The following is a 12,578-nucleotide window of genomic DNA, read 5'->3' as shown; positions in this document are numbered from 1 at the left end:
GTCGGAAATTTCACTTTTTCCGACGGAATTTCGGGTCCGTCGGAACCATTCTGTCGTAATTTGCTTGTTTTCTAGTAGTGTTTTTTAGCAATTGGTAAACTGTTATAGTAGGTTAATTAAGGATTGAGTACTCTAACTGCAACTTTTGTAACTTGAATACTTTGACTGCAACTTTTCCCAAACTTCAGTACTCTGATCAATTTGTATTTAATCCATATTCTTGAATTACAATGAAAATAAAGTCTAGGGAGAAAACTAGGGTTCTAAGATGACCGATTAAAAAATTATAATGCTAAAGAGTATTTTTAATAAAGCCAAAAGAGAGGATAGAATAAGGAAAGAAATCGCATTAAAACGACCAAATTTGTCCAGGCATGGGCGTGTCACATGTCCGTGCCAAAAGTCAGAAACATTTGTTCTTCAATTTCCAGCAAGACATGGGCATGTCAAATTCTGACATGGGCGTGTCTCGCTGGAATAACACTCTCAGCAGCTACGTCACTCATAACGACATAGGCGTGTCCCATATTGGCATGGGCGTGTCTCGCTGGGCCAACTTCACTCAAAAAGGCATGGGCATGCCTCTATTTAAAAAAAAAAAAAAAAAAGACATGGGCATGCCTCATGTAAAACATCAAAATCCAACTTTCTGCTTCTTTAAAACACATTGACATGTCCATGTCCTACGTGACATGGGCGTGTCTGGCTGAGATTTAGCTTCTTTTCACTTCAACATCAAACATTGGCCATCAAAGTGAATTGCAAGCTATGATCAAGATCCGCAACTTCATAAAACCTTTATATAACCTCATTAGTTCCTGAAATACATAAAAAACAATGAATATATACACATAAAAGCATCATATGATCACAAGACCCTAATCACAACTAAACCAAATCAAGCGAAAATAAGCTATGAACAACTAATCTAGGCTCGAAAACTACCTAAATAGACTCTAAAAACACGTACTATACGTCTATACACAACTTATCAGACATCTTGTCTACTATCACATGGCAAAAACCAACTCCTCTACACTAAAACTTATACCAAGTATAAGCAAAATTTAATTAAATGTTGATTCCTTACCCTATCAATATATTCTAGAATTGCTTAATTAACAACTATAATCTCTAAAATACTTGCACAAATGTTGATTTTAAGATCAGTAAACTATTGTAAGCTCACATATCCAAGGTGGTGTGAAATCTAGGCTAAAATAATGCTCCCTAAAATCTATATTAGGGTTTGCAATTTTGCATCAAAACAATAACCAAATAAGTAAACTACTAAAGTTTTACCAGATTGACAAAGAAAAATGTTTAATGTTTGTATCACTACTGGTGGATGTTGCAACCGATCCCTTTTTGCAAGTATTCTTTCGTGTGTTTGGATAATCGTTGAACTACTGGGAGTGGAACCAAAAGTACTTTTGAAATCTAACAAGACTAATAAGCATTAAGATTCTTGCAGATTGGGACAACCTCGTAAACTGTGTTACTTTAGAAGAATACTAAAAGAGGGGGGGTGAATTGTAGTTTAAGAGAATTGAGGTAACTTTTTGCGGAATTGAAAACTATTAAGCTACAGGAACTAGAAGTGAACACAAAGAGATTTTACGTGGAAAACCTCTTGGTCCTAACAAGAGGAAAAACCACGACCACTTAGGATTTCAGGAAAGATTCTCCACTATAACAGGGCAAACCACCTATTACAGGCTAAAGAATCAGACTTCAAGTTCCTCTACGAACTTGAAGTACCCAGCAGCAAGTCCCACTACTTACTGCTCTTCTCTTCTCTATTCTCTTCTCTCTCTTTATCTTCTAACTTCTCTAAGAGTTCACTCAAACTCCCAATTCCCAAATTACAACTCAATGACAAATTTCTAGTGAAAGTAATTAAGAAAAATACTTAAGTGGAATGTGACTCTTGACTCTTTAAATAAGAAAGATAGATAAAAGTGTTTGAGCCAGGTGAAGTTATTCAGAAAATAACTTCGATATTTATAGGAAATGTTGCTTGAAGAAAACGCCATAATCTCCACCACTTGCGCCACCACTGTTTCATATCAACTCCACTACTCAACACCACTTACAAAACTCTTAATCGTGTCCTAGAAACCAGGACACGTTTAATTCTTAAGGAAGCAATATTTTCGTAAGTGGAGAAGACTAAATCAAACAACCAGTAGCGCAAGTTTAGGAGAATTAATTTTGCAAAGATATTTTTCCAAAAGATAGCTCCTCAGCGTTTAAAAGATAAAAACAGAAAATATTTTCTCAAACAACTTCTCCTATATTTTAGCAAGTCAATAATTATCCTTTTTCAAATGCATTCCACTTAGCATTAATCCTAATTATCTTTTACTTACATAAAATCTAAAATAGAAAAATACTTCAGACTTTATGCTTCTCTAAGAAGTCTCTTCTCCGAGTCTTCTTTCCTTAGCTTCTGCTCCGAAGCTCCAGTTCCTTTTCAGGAACTCTTCAGCTGATCCCTTGAACTTTTAGCTCTTCGTTTGCCTTAGCCTTGAGTGAATACTATGACTTATAAACAAACTTCAAGACTCACAAAATTCATCAGTTTACTTGTTTGTCTTGTGTTATCATCAAAACATCAAGGGCAACAATATTCCCCCTTTTTGATGATGACAAACAAGGCAAACATATTAGAGCAGAGAATAAAAGAACTTAAAAGTACTATGAAAAGACAAGTTTTATACCTTACTGAAAATCCAGAGAGACACTGAAAATCCAGAGACACAAAACTTTGAAGGAGAGATGGATGATAAGTGTGTAAGTAGTTTGCCTGTATACTTTCCCCCTTTTGGCATTATCAAAAACATAATGTATATAGCAAATTATCTCAAACACAACACCATAACATGGCCTAAGGATAAGGCAGAGATCATATAAGCAATGCAAAGCAGAGAATATGCACAAAATATATAGATAAACCATCATCCAAGACCAATGAAAACATCGGCCAAAAGTGCATCAAATCCACAAGTTTTAAAAAACATAATCCCTGTTTTAATTTTACAGACCCAAAATAAAAGGAAATTGTTCAGGCATAACAAGAGAAACACAGTAACATCATAAAAGGCTGGTAGGGCAGAGAACAGGATCAGATTTCTTCAGCAGTCAGATCATCAAGCTTGGCAGCAATCTTCTCAACAACCTGCTTGATAGCTTCATCTCTGGCTTGAGCAACTTGAAGAAGTAGTGACTTGGCATCACCAGCACAGCTTGAGACATCCCTTTCCAAAGAATCCATCCTCTTAGAATTTGTCTTCACTTCTGAGACAGCATCCTTCAGCATCTTCTTAATCTCTTGAAGTTCAAGAGTGACAGCTTCATTCAACATAGCTGGAGAACTCATCTCAGGGAACCCAGTTTCCTTAGGTTCTGACTTGGGTGACTCTGGAGGAGTAGGAACTGCTGGTTCTTTCACAATGTCCTGTTCCCCTAGATCAATGAGAACTGGCTCAAGCTCTTTTTCTTTCCTTTTTGACAGTCTCAGACTCTTTCTTTTTCTTCCCCCTGTCTCCAATACTTCCTCCTCCTGGACTTCACTTTCTGACTCTTTCTCTCTCTCTCTCTCTTTTTCTCCTTTGGCTTTCTACTTTCAACACCTTTTGTTACTGATGCTTCCCCCTCAACTTTTGCCTTTTCTTCTTCTTCTGCAGGCAACACCTCTAAATGACCACAAACCACATGCAGACCTCTATTTTCAAAGAATGTTTTCTGAACATACTGGTTATTTTGTAGGAACAGAGGCTCACACTTAGTGAGGTCAATTTTAAAGCTCTCAAAGATGGTGGTGAGGAGATTACCATACCCAATTTTCCAATTTCTGGGTACGCAATGGGCTAGGTGCTGAATCATGATAGATGGAAAGTTGATTTGGATTTTGTGTTCAAGGCAATACATGAAGATACAATCAAGCTTGTTGGTTGAATCTCTTTTCTGGGTTCTTGGTACAATGTCATTGTGTACGATTTAAAACAGCAATTTTTGGAGAGGATTGAAGTTATTGTGATTGACATAGGTGGCTTTAGGGTTTCCTTGAAAATGTTCAATAATTGACTCAATAGAAATGTTAGGAAGAGGTTTCTGCACAGAACCTTTGAAATACAACTCATAACCAGCATTAGGAACTTCAAATAACTCCCCTAAATATTCAGCATCAAATTCAATTGAAGTTCCTAACACTTTGCATGTAATTTTTCCTTTCTCACAAGAAAAAGATGCATGAAAATCTTTCAGAGCAGCAGCATACAAAGGCTTATTAAAACATTCACTTAACAGAAAAGTCCAATTCTGAAATTCAATTAACTCAAGGAATTCACTGAACTTACTCGCTTTACACCATGGAAGGTTGAGGCTCAAACCAGACACGAAATGTGTAGCATTGTCCTCAAGTCGTTTGATAGCTGTTGTCTTATGCTTGTAGGAGACCCCCAATTCCTCGATCTCTTCTTCTTTGTGCTGCTGAGCTGGTTCCTCTTCCATTTTTGAAGAATTTGGAGATGGAGGATATTCGAGAAGAAGTTGGTGGAGAGTTTCTGAGGATTTATCTGTGGTAATTTCTTTGATTTTGTCAGCAGAGGCTTGATCGGTTTCTAGGGTTTGGGGTTTTCGTGAGATGTCCATGGGTGAGTATGAATGTGGCTCTTTGTAGAAAAGGGTACAATTGATTTGAGCGGTGTAAATTTTCCTGAACTTCCCATCACCTTCTATACTGAAGTAATTTGCGAGGTGTCGCTTCAAAGTATAGGATAGGTGAGGTGAATTATGATGATACGTCACTTGCATTTATAGCCTTGGGTAAATAAAAGATAACTCTATAATATGAAATGAATTTAGCATGTAAAGGGATTATTTCAACAGAAGTGGATGAATATTAAATGTATTCATCAGATAAACCGTGTTTGATAGATAAAGATAAAAAAATAAAAGAAAATTATCAAAACGATTAAGATTGTTGAAAGGATAAACGTGTGAATATACAAATTAATGCACGGAACAAGTCAACATAGCTCATGCCATCAGTCAAGGATTTCAAGAAATATCATACATTTATGCACAACTTTGAACATACATGCTTAATTCATCTGCCATATCTATGTAATTAAACATATTGTATTTGTGTGAGATAAAATGTACATTAGTTTGGAGATTTTACCTGAGGGAACATCAAGGCTTTTTCCTTAACACAACTTAATCATTCCAAGCTCCTTCCTCATCATCTCATGTCTTTCTCTGTTTAAAGGTTTAGTCAAGATATCAGCAATTTGATTAGTTGTTTCACAAAATTCTAATTTAATTAAGCCTTTCTCAGCATTATCCTTTAAGAAATGATGTCTAATATGAATATGCTTAACACGAGAGTGATGTACTGGATCTTTAGAGATACAGATTGCACTTGTTTTATCACAGAAAATGGGAATGCAATCGAATTTCATACCAAAATCTCTGAGTTGTTGTTTTAACACTTGAGAGCAACAAGCAGCAGCATCTACATATTCTGCTTCAGCAGTAGATAAAGCTACAGTGTTCTGTTTTTTAGAACCCCATGAGACTAAGCATGGCCCTAGGAACTGGACCATACTTGATGTACTTTTTCGATTGACTAAGTCTCCTGCATAGTCTGCATCTGCAAAACCTTTCAGTTCAAAAGAATCACTTCTAGGATAAAAGATACATAACTCGTCAGTTCCTTTCAAGTATCTCAGTATCCTTTTTACAGCAGTGAGGTGAGATTCCTTAGGATTTGACTGAAACCTGGCACATAGTCCAACACTGAATGCAATGTCAGGTCTACTAGCAGTTAAGTATAGCAAGGAACCTATCATACCTCTGTACATCTTTTGATCCACACTAGTTCCTGATGGATCATCATCCAATCTTGTGCCGGTTCCCATTGGAGTGTGATTTGTTTTTGCTTGATCAAGGTTGTACCTTTTCAGGAGTTCCTTGATGTATTTTTGTTGATGAATAATTGAGATTCCTTTCTCTGTCTGTTTGATTTGTAGACCAAAGAAGAAGTTCAATTCCCCCATCATGCTCATTTCAAATTCACCACTCATGAGATCAGCGAAGTACTTGCACAAGACATCGTTAGTTGCACCAAAAATAATATCATCTACATATATTTGTATAACTAAAAGATCAGTTCCTTTTGATTTCAAAAACAAAGTTTTATCAACTTTTTCTCGTTTAAAATCATTTTGCAAAAGGAACTTGAAGAGCCTTTCATACCAGGCTCTTGGGGCTTGCTTAAGACCATAAAGAGCTTTGTCAAGCTTAAACACATGATTTGGAAATTTAGGATTTTCAAAACCAGGAGGTTGTTCTACATATACATCCTCCATCAAGTAACCATTAAGAAAAGCACATTTCACATCCATTTGGTAAAGTTTGAAACCCATGTAAGAAGCAAAAGAAATTAAAATTCTAATAGCTTCTAACCTAGCTACAGGAGCAAAGGTTTCTTCGAAATCAATACCTTCCTGTTGATTGTATCCCTTTACAACCAAACGAGCTTTGTTCCTCACGATAGTTCCATATTCATCTAGCTTGTTCCTGAATACCCACTTGAGACCAATCATTTTCTTCTCTTTGGGTTTGACTTCAAGATGCCAAACTTTGTTCCTTTCGAACTCGTTCAGTTCCTCTTACATGGCTACAATCCAATCAACATCTTCTAAGGCTTCCTGAAAATTTCGGGGTTCCATTATGGAGAGAAATGCATTAAAGGCGCAGAAGTTCCTCATATGTGATCTGGTCTGAGTTCCTCTGCCTATGTCACTGATTATTAGATTAGTGGGATGAGATCCTTGATATTTGAAGGGTTTAGGATGGAATTCTCTTACTGGGACTCCGATTTGAGGAGTTTCTTGATTTGCATTTCCATCTTCTTCTTCTGCTTCTTGTTCTTCAGGAATTTGTTCTTCATTGTTCTGCCCTTCATCATCTTGGGTTTCTTGATTTCCTTCCTGAGGATTTTCAGTAGTTCCTTCATTTGGATCTTTTTGCTCTTCTCTGGTTTGCTTGAAGATTTCTTCATCTTCATCCCTGTTCCTGACTAATCCAATTTCAAAATCATCATTGTCATGTTCCTGCACATTCATAAGAGAATTAGTTTCATCAAATATTATATGAATGCTTTCTTCGACACACAAGGAGTTCTTGTTGTAGACTCTATAAGCTTTGCTGTTTGAGGCATAGCCAAGGAATATGGCCTCTTCACTTCTCTCATCAAACTTTCCCAAGCTCCGCTTCCCATTGTTGTGAACAAAGCATTTGCATCCAAACGACCTGAGATGAGAGATATTTAGCTTCCTCCCTTTGAACAGTTCATAGGGAGTTTTGTTAGTTATGGCTCTGATGGTTACTCTGTTGATTATGTAGCATGCGGTGTTGACAGCTTCAGCCCAGAAGTTCCTTGGAAGGGAGCTCGCTATCAACATTGTTCTTGCCATATCTTCCAGCGTTCGATTCTTCCTTTCAACCACCATTCTGTTGAGGAGTCCTAGGAGCAGAGAAATTATGATTTATACCTTGTTCCCTACAAACCTCATCAAACTTTGAATTTTCGAACTCTGTACCATGGTCAGATCGTAGATGGATTATAGAAAATCCACTTGTTTTCTGCACATGTTTGGCAAATGCTACAAATTCATCAAAAGTCTCATCTTTACTTGTTAGAAAAATCACCCAAGTAAATCTAGAGTAATCATCAACTATAACTAACACATATTTCTTGTCACTCCTACTTTGGACTCTCATGGGACCACACAAATCCATATGAATTAATTCTAATGGCTTAGTGGTACTGACCATCCTTTTAGATCTAAAGGAACTTCGGACATGCTTTCCTTTTACACAGGCATCACAGATTTTATCATTCAGGAACTTGATAGAGGGTAATCCTACAACAAAGTCCTTTGACCTGAGTTTATCAATTAAAGCGTAACTAGCATGTCCAAAGCGTCTGTGCCAAAGTAGAGAATCATCTTCAATAACACTCAAGCATGTGAGGTTATTCTTTGAGATTGAGTCAAGGTCAACCACATAGGTATTTCCTCTTCTCGTTCCTTTTAGAATAACCTTCCCTGAAATGTTATTGAAGATATGGCATTCATCAGAAGTAAAGCTTACCGAATTTCCTTTATCACAAAATTGCGATATGCTAAGTAAATTGTGCATCAATCCCTCGACCAGGAACACATTTTCAATTGCATGGGAGGATGACTTTCCAATATTTCCTTTAGCAATGATTTCTCCTTTCTTGTTGTCTCCGAAAGTCACAGTTCCTCCTGGATAGGTCTCTAGTGAAAGGAATTTTGATTTGTCTCCAGTCATATGCTTTGAACAACCACTATCGAGGTACCATAGGTTGTTCCCCCTCACTAGGACCTGCAAGAAAACTTAGGCGTTAGTTTCAGGAACCCCGGGATCCTTGGGTTCCTTTGATGTTGAGGCAATATCAGTTTTCTTTATCCATACTTGCTTAACATTTCTTTTATCATGTTCCAGTTTCTTTCTACAGTCAAAGTGTAAGTATCCTGTCTTTCCACAGAAAGTACATACTTTGCTACTTGGAAGGTATACATATTTTTTCTGTTTCCCTTTCCTTTTGGACTCATACCCAAGTCCTTCAGTTCTCTTGACTTGAGCATCTTTAATCCATTTTGGGGTAGCTTTTGGATCAATGATTCTATTCTTTCTACCTTGTAGTTCTTTTTCCAGTTTATCTTTGTCAGTTTTTAAATTCTCAAGATCTAGCTTGAGTTTTTCAAAATCAGCATTGAATTTCAGCATGGAATCATCAGAGGAACTACTAGAATCAGCATTAACAAGTTTAAACTGTGAAAGCTCGACATTTAACATGACATTTTCCTTTTTAACATTTTCAAGCATTTCAGATAATAAGAGATATTTGTCATGTAGCTCTCCGAATCTGGTTTGGATATCATTCCTTGCTAATTCCAGCCATGTACTATGATCTTTCCAGATTTGAAGAGTCTTTTGACATTCATTCCTTTGCATGCACTCATCTCTTAGATTTATTTCCATTTCAGCAATAAGATCAATCAAAGCATCTTAAGGCAAGGATCTAAGTTTAGCATTATCAAAATTACTTTCACTTACCTCCTTTTCAAGTTCCTTGAGGTATGCTCGTCTGTCATCCGACTTTACCATCAAGCAGAGATTGGCAGTTTCCTCTTCAGGTTTATCTTCATCTTCTTCGCTTTCAGAGTCTCCCCAAGCAGCAATCATAGCCTTCTTGACATCGGTTTTTGAGAAAGGAGTCTTGTATTTCTCTTTTCCTTGTTCTTTGTAATTCCCTTTTCCTTTCTCAGTCTCCCATTGAGGACAGTCTCTGATGAAGTGGTCAGTTGATCCACACTTGTGACATCCATAGTCTGGTTTGGAGTTAGAAGATTTCTTTTGAAAATTGCTGGAGTTCCTTCCGTTCCTGTTGAACATTCTAGCTCTTGAATCTCCTTACTAGCATAGCTGCTTCTTCTTTATCTACTTCAGATTCCTCCTGATCAGCTTTCAGAGCCAGCCCTTTGTTCTTGATTCCTTCACTGTTACTGGTTCCTAGATGAAGCTCATGTGTCATGAGGGAACCAGCAAGTTGTTCAATGTTAAACGTTGTGAAGTCCTTTGTTTCTTGGAGGGCTGTCACCTTAGCTCTCCAACGCTCGTCTTGAGGAAGACTTCTCAACACCTTTCTAACCTGCTCATCAGTAGGAATTTTTCTACCAAGAGAAACTAGTTCATTAATAATGTTAGTAAATCTAGTAAGCATTTCTTGGATAGATTCTTTGGGTTGCATCTCAAAACGTTGATATTTAGACATGAGTAAATCAATTTTAGAACGTTTCACTTCATTAGTTCCTTCATGAGTTAATTGAAGGAGATCTCAAATTTCCTTTGCGTTCTTGCACCCCATAACACGATTGTGTTCATGTGGTCCAAGTCCACAGTGAAGTAATTTCACAGCCATTGCATTAATTTCCATTTTATCAAAGTCTTCTTTCTCATATTCAGACATAGGTTTAGGAATTACCTCATTTTGAGCATTGGTTTTAGTTACCTCGAAGTCTCCTACTTCGATAACTCTCCAGACTTGGTAATTCTCTGCTTTGATGAAGATCTCTATTCTGTTCTTCCAATAGGTATAGAATTTCCCATTGAACATAGGAGGTCGTTGCGTAGAGTACCCTTCTTCTAGCTTTTCATGAGTATTCATCTTGTGCCAAGATTCTCCTCTTCAGGGTGTCCTGATTTCGAGAGGATTAGGCTCTGATACCAATTGTTACTTTAGAAGAATGCTACAAGAGGGGGGGTGAATTGTAGTTTAAGAGAATTGAGGTAACTTTTTGCGGAATTGAAAACTATTAAGCTACAAGAACTAGAAGTGAACACAAAGAGATTTTACGTGGAAAACCTCTTGGCCCTAACAAGAGGAAAAACCACGACCACTTGGGATTTCAGGAAAGATTCTCCACTATAACAGGGCAAACCACCTATTACAGGCTAAAGAATCAGACTTCAAGTTCCTCTACGAACTTGAAGTACCCAGCAGCAAGTCCCACTACTTACTGCTCTTCTCTTCTCTATTCTCTTCTCTCTCTTTCTCTTCTAACTTCTCTAAGAGTTCACTCAAACTCCCAATTCCCAAATTACAACTCAATGACAAATTTCTAGTGAAAGTAATTAAGAAAAATACTTAAGTGGAATGTGACTCTTGACTTTAAATAAGAAAGATAGATAAAAGTGTTTGAGCCAGGTGAAGTTATTCAGAAAATAACTTCGATATTTATAGGAAAATGTTGCTTGAAGAAAACGCCATAATCTCCACCACTTGCGCCACCACTGTTTCATATCAACTCCACTACTCAACACCACTTACAAAACTCTTAATCGTGTCTTAGAAACCAGGACACGTTTAATTCTTAAGGAAGCAGTATTTTCGTAAGTGGAGAAGACTAAATCAAACAACCAGTAGCGCAAGTTTAGGAGAATTAATTTTGCAAAGATATTTTTCCAAAAGATAGCTCCTCAGCGTTTAAAAGATAAAAACAGAAAATATTTTCTCAAATAACTTCTCCTATATTTTAGCAAGTCAATAATTATCCTTTTTCAAATGCATTCCACTTAGCATTAATCCTAATTATCTTTTACTTACATAAAATCTAAAATAGAAAAATACTTCAGACTTTATGCTTCTCTAAGAAGTCTCTTCTCCGAGTCATCTTTCCTTAGCTTCTCCTCCGAAGCTCCAGTTCCTTTTCAGGAACTCTTCAGCTGATCCCTTGAACTTTTAGCTCTTCGTTTGCCTTAGCCTTGAGTGAATCCTATGACTTATAAACAAACTGCAAGATTCACAAAATTCATCAGTTTACTTGTTTGTCTTGTGTTATCATCAAAACATCAAGGGCAACAAACTGCAGTTGATCCATTGCTTGCTTTATGAAAGATTGCTAAGGTATGTATTCAGCTAAAATCCTAAATACTGAAATGACTAAGTAACTAGTAATTCTCAGAGTTCGGAATGGTACATGAGTTTAAAATAAAATTTTACTAGTCTTGTAATTAAATTTTACTAGGCTTGTTTCAATCTTAATATCTTCAGAAGTTTTCTTGTTTAAAATGTCAATAGAGTAATGGAATTTGGTTTCATATTGATGGTGCCTATCCTGGAAGTGCTTGTATATGTCCTGAATTTCGCCACTATCTTGATGGTGTTGAAGAAGCTGACTCATTTTGCATGAATGCGCATAAATGGCTCCTTACAAATTTTGATTGCTCAGCTCTTTGGATTAGGGTATGTTACATTTTTTTTTTAAAGTTTTTTTATTCTTTTTTTTTTTTTTTTTTTTTTTTTTTTTGCATATCTATCTGCTCAACTCATTAAATTTGTCACTATATGTATCTTCTCAACACTTTGGTCTTATAGTATTACAAGTTTACAGTGCAGAAGTGCTCTGATTGAATCCTTGTCCATGAATCTAGAGGTGGGATTATTTTGAGCAGATGTAACAAAGGTAGAATTATTTTGAGCATATGTGCTAAAGGTGGGATTATTCTTTCCATTTTTTTTACAATTAAACCAACTAAATCTACAAATCCTATAAATAATTTAAATTTATAAACTAAAGGAAAAATGGAAATTAAAAATCCAACCTTTGCGCGGTTTGACAATAAAAATCCAACCTTTAGTTAATCTCACAAAAATCCAACCTTTATACCCCACCTTCATCTAAAGATCCATTACCTATTGATGACTGATTGTAGGTTATATGCCACGTGTCAGCTAATAATAGGTCAATTATCTTTTTAATTATTAAAAAACAAAAAAAATTAAAAGAAAAAGAAAAAAAAAATAGATACCCTTTTCCACCACCACCACCACCTTCCCTCCCCTGCGTGCCCACCGCCCATCGGAACCCAATGCGTGCGCCACCAACAAAAACGCACAGCCTACACACGAACCCAATGCACACCGCCACCACCTTCCACCTTCCCCTGCCACCAACATACACGCCCAGCCACCA

This window comes from Chenopodium album, chromosome 3 (assembly GCF_948465745.1).
Source record: "Chenopodium album chromosome 3, dcCheAlbu1.1, whole genome shotgun sequence".
NCBI classification, from domain to species: Eukaryota; Viridiplantae; Streptophyta; class Magnoliopsida; order Caryophyllales; family Amaranthaceae; genus Chenopodium; species Chenopodium album.
Note: the sequence above shows the minus strand (reverse complement) of the source record.